The sequence below is a fragment of the Teleopsis dalmanni genome, chromosome X, assembly GCF_002237135.1.
Source record: "Teleopsis dalmanni isolate 2A chromosome X, ASM223713v2, whole genome shotgun sequence".
In the NCBI taxonomy this organism is placed as follows: Eukaryota; Metazoa; Arthropoda; class Insecta; order Diptera; family Diopsidae; genus Teleopsis; species Teleopsis dalmanni.
This window is the reverse complement of record NC_051848.1, coordinates 67,921,206-67,930,033: the sequence shown is the minus strand read 5'-3', so window position 1 is coordinate 67,930,033 and position 8,828 is coordinate 67,921,206. Positions and strand designations below refer to the sequence as shown.

The window sequence follows — 8,828 nt, the reverse complement described above, 5'->3', positions numbered from 1 at the left end:
TACTAGAACAACAGACATACATAGAGATCTAAGGATCGACTCAGTGAAAAAATATATCAGGGACAAAGCCCTAAAATTATTCACAGAAGTTGATGCGCTACACAACCCCGCCCTAACAAACCTCAAGTCCACCTCAGGATCCACAGGAAGATATGCTGATCTACGGTCCATCATCAACTACAAAATTAAACGATATGAATTACTGCATAGTTAAAGACTAGTGTGGGTCAGTAATAAGCCTACCAGCCACAAAAGAGTAAAAGTGCGCAATGGCACTAACTCAAGAAACCCCAACGTAATGCTGCTTGATAAAAACCTCTCCATTAAAAAAATTGTTTATATTAAGAGTTTAGTTTCTCTCGTCAAAACAGTTGTCAATTTAATATAACTTTTAATTTAAAAATTTTTATTTAATAATATTCAGTATGTTTAAATATTCTTTAACACTAATTAAAAATTAATATTACTTTGGGAAAGCTTCGATACTTCTGAGCCTACACACATTTCAATACATCATCTGCATATCCTTATAGATCTAGTATGTTCAATTCATCTTATCGTTTTAATTAATTGAAGATCCTCTATAATATGTTTAGTTATACAATATATAATATATTATTAGATGGAAAAGCACTTAATATTCCACTTACTTAAATTTCAGGCTGAACGTTGAAAACTCCTAAAATATTTACATACTCAGTTAAGTTTCCTCTTTTCCATTCCGAACGATTTTGGAAGAATTTTAAGTATTTCTGTAATGTCATTAAAAAAGCATTGCATATGGCATATACATCCACACTTACTGCAATAACACATATACGTAGAATCCAACAAATCAGGCTTTTTAAACAAAGAATTTTAATTAACACCTGGCTAGGAAGGAAAACACTTCGTATGAGAAAGTATTCCTTATCCTTTACCGGAAGGTGAATATGCAATATATTCAACTTATCATACCAAAAAATACGACTCTTTCTGTTGGAGTTTTGTTGTAAATTATTTATTGAAGTTAAATTAAAAGACAATCAAATTCAAACACGTATTTTGATTTGAACGACTCTGCATAGGTAAATGTTACCATGTCGATTGCAGGACTCAGCTCAGCAGGACTCACATAGTTACATTTTTTATTTTTAGAAAATAAGCTTGAAGCACGACAAAGTCCTAGTTCGAAATGGTTTGTGTATCCTTTGCATTTATGTATCTACGAGTAAATTTACCTTTGTATATAAGTTTAACATATTATTTACAACACCTCAGGGTGCCAATATTTGGAAAAATGAAATATTTGGAAAATTGACAAATATTGTGAGCATATCAAAGCAATTTTCAATCAAATTGGTTTGTTATTAATGAAAGGAAGCAATTTAAATTTCATTTTGTATAATTTCTGAATAGACTTTTGTGAGAGGTGTGAAGAATGTACAGTAGTCATATAAAAGCAGCAAATGTATTTAATGAAAATAAAAAGTCATACTAGTTCCTTTGTGGAAAATATGGTTCAGGCAGGAAACTAATTACAATACTAGTAATTATAGAAACTGTAGCAATTCTTCAAACAATAATTTAACCAAATATTTCATAAATACATTAAGAGTATTTAGTGCTGCAACAGAGCATAGAATGCATGAATGATATTACTTGGAATAAAACATTGTAAGTAAGCAAAAATTATAAAAAAAACCTTAAAATAAACAAGATGCATATAAATTTGTGACTGTAATTATGACATATGGTGACGTCATGTCTTAATTACAAACACATATTTATGATGGCAAAAGCTATCAAATAAAAAGATGTATTAAAAATACATAAGTCCGAATTGGTATAAATGGTGATGAAAACTGCAAGGACCGGTATACAACTGTCTCACCAATTATGATAAATGAAATCATATAGATAAGGCAACAGCGGGATGATTTAAGGGTTTAGCTTTTTGCAGTAGATTAAAACAAATGATAGAGTACATTTGCGGGTATTTATAAGCTCAGCAATTTTTAAAATGTTGAAAAATTAATTTATAATTTTTTCTTATATTTATAAAATTATTTTATTAGACTATAGTTTTTTTTTCTTTAAATTTTTATGTGTTCAATAGGAAGCAAATTTAACTTATTTAAGCTACAAGTTTAGTTAAGTTGTTCTTACGATATTTTTTTTTACCAGGGCATTTTATTCACTACACGTTACTCAAGACTACACGGTACTATCATTCTACTCATTTTTCTGAAGCCCTATGTATTTGATAGATAATATCAGATTGTTCAAAAAGTTCCCATAACGAACAAAAAAGCAAAGATGTGAAATTTTTTAGATTTTTCGGACATTTCGGACCACACGGCTTGTTTTGAATATTTTTTAATATTCAAAGAATGTTTTATATTTTTTAGGTAAAATTAAAAAGAATGTAATCTTTTAAATAAATATTTAACACTTCTCATTTACTTAAACTTGTATTATTATACTATTTACTATGGAAATTTCACCGTAAAATTACAAGATTGACTTTCCCTTGTACTTAAGGGGTTACACAATCATCATACTAAACTGCAACCTGCTTATTTGAACTATAGTGTCATAACCAAGGAATATATTTAATTAATTAATTATATTTTTATGCTTTAATTATTATATTTATATTTAATTTTAATTTAAGAATTTTGTAAATTTTAATTGTTTATTTGTTAACTACACAATTATCCTTACAATGCTAAATTTGAAAACTAACGCATAAACCACAGTTGCATAAAAAAACCTAACTATTATAAATGGTTTTTTCCTTTCCATTTTAATATTTTTAAAATATCATTAAATTTGTAATAAAACTAAATAATGTTAAATAATGTTAAATAATAATTTTAAAAATGTCTATTATGTATAAATTATATTACTACGTTTTATAAGACTTCTATGTATTAATATTCTAAAAAATAAACTAATTCCAGTAACATAAATCAAAAATCACCACTCAATCTCGTAAACTTAAATAAAAAACTAAGTAAATTATTAAAAGTTGTGATTTTTTTATATTGTAAAAAACTGTCTATTTTATTTTTAATTCACAACATAATTTATCTAACAACTTTTAAAGTTCACCTTCATTCCCCCCTTACACACTTGAAAGCAATTCCATAGACAAAGCGTTACCCTACTTTGCATTCAAGAATTTTCCATTTCAATATTGTTTTCAATAAAATATTTTTTTATTGAATTGAGCGAGGATGCAGAGAACTTAAGGACCATCTGCAGTAACTTTTCCATTCACCTCCAAATAACCGTAACCGATTTAAACGTAATTTCATAATCTCCTCGTGGATTCTGTTTTTATTTTTCCTTTCAGTCATTCATGGCAGTGCCACTGCTACGTACAAATTATTTATTCGATGAATATTTTCAATTTGGATCCTTCTACATTGGAAATGTTCTGGATTTCAGTGGCGTATAGTGGGACACCACTTTCATTTTCAGAATAATTTGTAAATTAAAAAAAAACTTCTCCCTATATTAGGAAAAATTTGATGAATCACATTTTTCATTTAGAAAATCTTCTGGTATTTTATTTTAGAAGAAAATTATTTAAGTTTAACTGCCTCGGAATGTTTGCGATTAAATATATGCACTCTATAATCCATCGATTTGGTTCTTACATCAGTTGTCAATTACAACGCAATATACAAAGGTCTTAACAGTTTTATTTAGTTATGTATAATCTATTTTAATTAAGACATACTTAACAATTATCAATGCTTTAGTATTTAGATTTATTAAATAAAACACGAAGACATTTGAATTTAATTTAATCATCTTTCAAGTAAATTCCATCGGATGTATGACAATAATGTTCGGGTTGACACAACCCTATCTATAAATCTCATAGGTGGAAAGCTGTAGAATCTACAATTGGTTCGATGAATTAAATGCTTCCATGAAGCTATATTTTAAGCTTTAGAAACAGAATTTAGTCACAGCACCAGCACCATGCCAGTTATATATGGTGCTGGGTCGTATAATATTTTGTATGCATTTTGTAAATTTACATAGGTCTACCACTGTTTTCATTTGCAACCATCTCGGTAGTACAACCGTCTGAAGAATACTGAATGCTGTAATGCTGATATGCCTTTTCAAGTCCTGTTTGTGAGTAATGGCACACTTTTTAGCCACGTCAACGTCGACGTCGACTGTTGTCATGAAAAAGTCAAGGCGAAGATCACTTGGAGATTATAAACCTGATACTGCACTTTGTGAATATAAAAAGAATTGAATTAACAAACTCTATTTGCAACGTATAGAGAAATAGAGAAAAAGAGAATTTGAAATTAATATAGTATCTCATATTTTCCTCTTAAGATAATGCAACTGCTGCTAACAATTTTGTCAGTAATTAAGTTTATAATGTTACCGCTAACCTAACAACTGTCTTTTATCTCTCGTAATATTATCTATAAACATTGATCGTTTTCAAATTCAATTATTTTAAGTAAATGCATACACTTCTCATTTTTCCTTTTAGATTCTAAATTTACTTCATACTTTCCGTTAACAGCAACGCGGCTCTCGGTGCGTATGAGTATTTTTTTAATTTCTGCAATAATTGGAAACTGCATTTTACCCGACATTTCAAATCAAAACCAATTCCAAACGTTTCCTGTATCCTTGTTGCTGGTATTAGTGTGTAGGGTGTTTTGTCTTTGCTGTGGCGAATGTCCTGGTGCTTGTAGCACAGTTTTTCCTCATTTTGCTTAAATAGGAAAATTGATTAAAATTCGCACTTGAATGAGTTGCGAGCTCAAACGGTGCACGTACACAAATGTATGCGCCTGTTTATCTATGCGTAAAGGTGAGTGGTTTCAATAGACTGGGTGAGCCGATGTGTGTCCTCAGAAGTTAAAGGTGAAATTGCAAAATTTGATTTTGAAAACGTTTTTGTATTTCATTTCGTTTTACTTAATTTCGTTTTATTAATCAGCCGCACAAACCAAATAGAATAATTTCAAGCGATTTTGGCAGAATAGGGCGGCTCTTAATTCCATGAATAGAAGTTGGTTAAATCCTTATGCTTACACACTTACACATTCACACACGGCAAAAAATATTTGAAATTTAATTAGAGCAAGCAAATTGCTGAGCAAAATTTAGCTCTAAGCTTAAAATTTTATTTCAACAACTCTCACATTCATCATATATGCTTTTTAATATTTTTATTTCAATTTTATCTCACTATTTTATTTGCTTTTTATGCTATCAGGAGCGCTGAATTCAGTAAGGGCGTTTCATGAAGAGCGAAGTCGTTTGCTGATAAATTGCTGGCAGCAGTTCCAATTCATATTTTAAATAAATTCAGTTTGCTTGATGAGTAACAATTTCACTTTTAATTCGAAATTTCTTTCTGATACGAAAAATGAATTCACTTTTAAGTAGTACGCAGTTTGAAGTTAACATCTTTAATTGTAAACTGCTATCAAGGCAATTAACTGAGTAGCGCATATTAATTAAACTTATTGAGAACCAATCAAGAATGATTTATACTGAAATAATATTGAACTGCAGAAAACCAATAATATTGAACTGCAATTAATAGAGCACTCGAGCATATTAATATATATACTTGTAAATATTTCGTGTCTCGAACCATAGCAAAAACCAATTGCTAAAGTGATAGTTAAAAGTTTAAAGGACTCATAGCTGAAGTGGAGAATTGTCAGGTAAAACTGGAATGAAGTCCGTACCTCAGTGGAAGATAAATGACTGTTCTCTTAAACATACCAAATATATATAAAAAAGAACTAACAAAAGAGAAAGGTCCAAGCAAATGCTTAGAAGTTCCAGAATATTCAAAATTACACTAAAATTTAAAAAAAAATAAAGCATGCATGTAGATCACCAAAATGTCTAAATTCTTGAATTCATACTTCTATTGTCCACCTCTCCAAGTGAGGCATCAATCAATCAATCCAGTACGTTCCCAGGGGAACATTGGGCCATAACGAACTTTTTCCAACTGTCACGATTTTTTGCCAGGGTTTTAATTTCACCAAATGTTTTTCCGCTTGCTTGGATTTCTTTCTTCAGTGTTCGCTTCCACGTTTGCTTGGGCCTACCAAGTGAGGCATAGGGTCTCAATAATTCTTCTAAACTTGACTCTATTACATCGTACTTCAGCTAGCTCATTCCCGACCGTTCTTCTCTACTTTTTTACTGGCGCACCAGATCTTCTAGTACCTGCTACCTTCTGCTTGCATGCCTTGCTATCCACTTTCACTTTCTCATTTTTATGGTATATCCTTTTGTGCTGTTTTTTGAGTCGATTGGTTTAGCAAGCAGGTTCAATCTGCCTACCATATTTTGGGAATTCTACGTAGACACTTGTTGACGAACACTTGCATCTTTCTCTCTGTATGTCTGAATTGCTTCTACGTTTTACAGCCACTGTACAAGATAGATTTTATATTTGTTTTAAAGATTTGCAGTTTGGTCTGTCTCCTGAACTCACTGGATCGCCTTATGTTGTTAAGTTTGCCAAATGCGGCTTTCGCTTTGTTGAACCGAGCATCAACATCTTCATCAGCTTAGCTCTTATATATCGCAATGCTTCCCAGATAGTGAAAAGAGTTAATACATACAATTTCTTTTCCACCTTTAACATGCAACCTTACATTTTAAACCGCTCTGTACCCGCTCGCTTGTTTTTTTAGTACTGGAATTCATAAATAAACAAAAGATCTGAGTTTAGATATCAGACAGGTTGTTTAAATAATAATAGATGGAATAGGTAGCAATAATTCAATAACTAGGCCCAGCTTTTGCCAGAGTTCAGGCATATGTCTGCCATAAAACAGACTTTGTCTGAAAGAAAATGTAACATTAAGCCAAGAACTCTGTACTAAAAGATATCTCAATAGATAGTATCACTGCTTCGAAGACAATAGGGCATATGTAACAGTCAATATTAACACTTTGTTTATATTTCTCGAGTATGGTATTAAAATTAATATGAATAAAAGGAGTGTCTAAATTAATAATTTAATTATAAAAAAATTATAACGGAAATAATTTGACATTTCGTTAAGACAAGAATCGCTCTCAACAAGCTTCTGACAACGTTTCACAATTTATTTCAGCCGCTCGCTGGCTTTCAAAACTATAAAACCAATCGATTTCTCGATATTGCATATTTTTCAGGCTGAGGTTAGCACTACTATGAACTAGATCGTAAAAGGACAAGAACACGAGAGTCTAGATGTAGACTCCACATTTGCACGTTCTTGCAACAAATACAGATGCATTATTTTTTGTGTAATTTCTGTCTAGTGTTGCCCTTTGTGAGTTTGACTTTTATAAGAAAGAGAGACATGAAAATTGACAGCGTACTAGAAGCCAAACAAAGTAAAACACAACTGATCTTTTGTGCAAACGATCGACCCTTTCCAAACAGAAGACACTCAGTCTTTTAAATAGAAACCAAGTAATCTACAATTGACGTTTTCTTAATAGCGGATGAAAAAACAACTTTCTGATTTCTTACCCAGATCAGAATCTAATAGTTACAGAAAACATAATTACTTCTAAACTGAACCGACATTCTGCATATTTCGCAAAAACCCATATGGTTTAATTTATAACGAAAGCGACGGTTATTCAACGGATAAATTACCAGTACTCTGAACCAAATTTTTATTGTAAAACGTCACCTTATCCTTAATGTAATGTGAAACCTAACCCCTAACCGAACACTAGAAATATTGCGCCAGTCTTAATTCATTTTAATTATGATTGATTATTATGTCAAAGATTTAGCCACAAAATGACTTATTCTGATATCAACTAAGATTAATGGGTTAGTCCATGTGAGACTGTTCAAAGACTCATTGCTATTTATTGTAGTATGACTTGTTGAAAAACATATGAGCTGCTTTTAAACCCTTGCTAAGTTTTAGTCTACGATAGACGCCTAGAGTCTGCATTCAGCAGGACAGCATTACCTGTGCAGTTTTTCATCTGGCCATGTGATTTTTTTCCAATATGTATTTCAAAGAATATAAGAATTAATAAAAATAATAATTAATTATTAATTAATATTAATTTATAGTATTAATAAAATAAAGTATTAGTGTTGCTGTAAAGCTAGACTTACTTTGTATGGTGACAAAGAAGCTTTATTAAAATTTAGAGGGTTTTCGAATAACAAAGAAAGAAATAAAGGACAAACACAAAAATTTATTTTTAATTTTATTGAAGTTTGGCTGACCATACAACGCTGTTTCGAGTATTGCCAAGTACTCTTCATCAGTGGTCTTTGGGAATAATCGAATATTATTTAATTAGTTTATAGTCCGTATATAATTTGTTTGGACTGCAAGTGCCAGGCTTAGAACTCGTGCCTGTCAAATTAGAAGCGATGACTAATCGTGTTTATCCACAAGAAGCCAAGGCTGCACAAACTTTCAATGCTCAAGTTCCAGGTTTTATTGTCACTTATTTTTATTTAATTAGTGACAACAACCAACGCACTTGCCGTGCTTTTTAAATTAGAACGAGCTTATAAACTACAGCTTTATTTTTGGAAACACAAGTTCAACGAATTGAAAGTTTAACTTTTGGGTTTTGCCTATTTCTTTATTTCTTTTCAAAGCTACTCTTTTTGTAGAGACATTTTGTAATGCATATTGTTTTACTTACTATATGTAAAGCGACCATTCTGGTGCTTTTTACAAAGAAGCTATGCTATGTTATTCTACAAATCCGCTTTCGCGGTTAGGAAAAGTTGAACAATATTATATTTTAACATATTGTTCTTTACTTTTCACAAGTCTAATATTTGAATAAAG

The 8,828-nt window shown here is 30.9% G+C and overlaps 1 protein-coding gene across 1 annotated transcript in view; it reads left to right on the top strand.

Annotated features, from left to right (window-relative positions):
- LOC119688522 overlaps positions 1 to 8,828 on the top strand; it is a 70,514-nt gene that overhangs the window by 20,135 nt on the left and 41,551 nt on the right. The window lies entirely within an intron of this gene.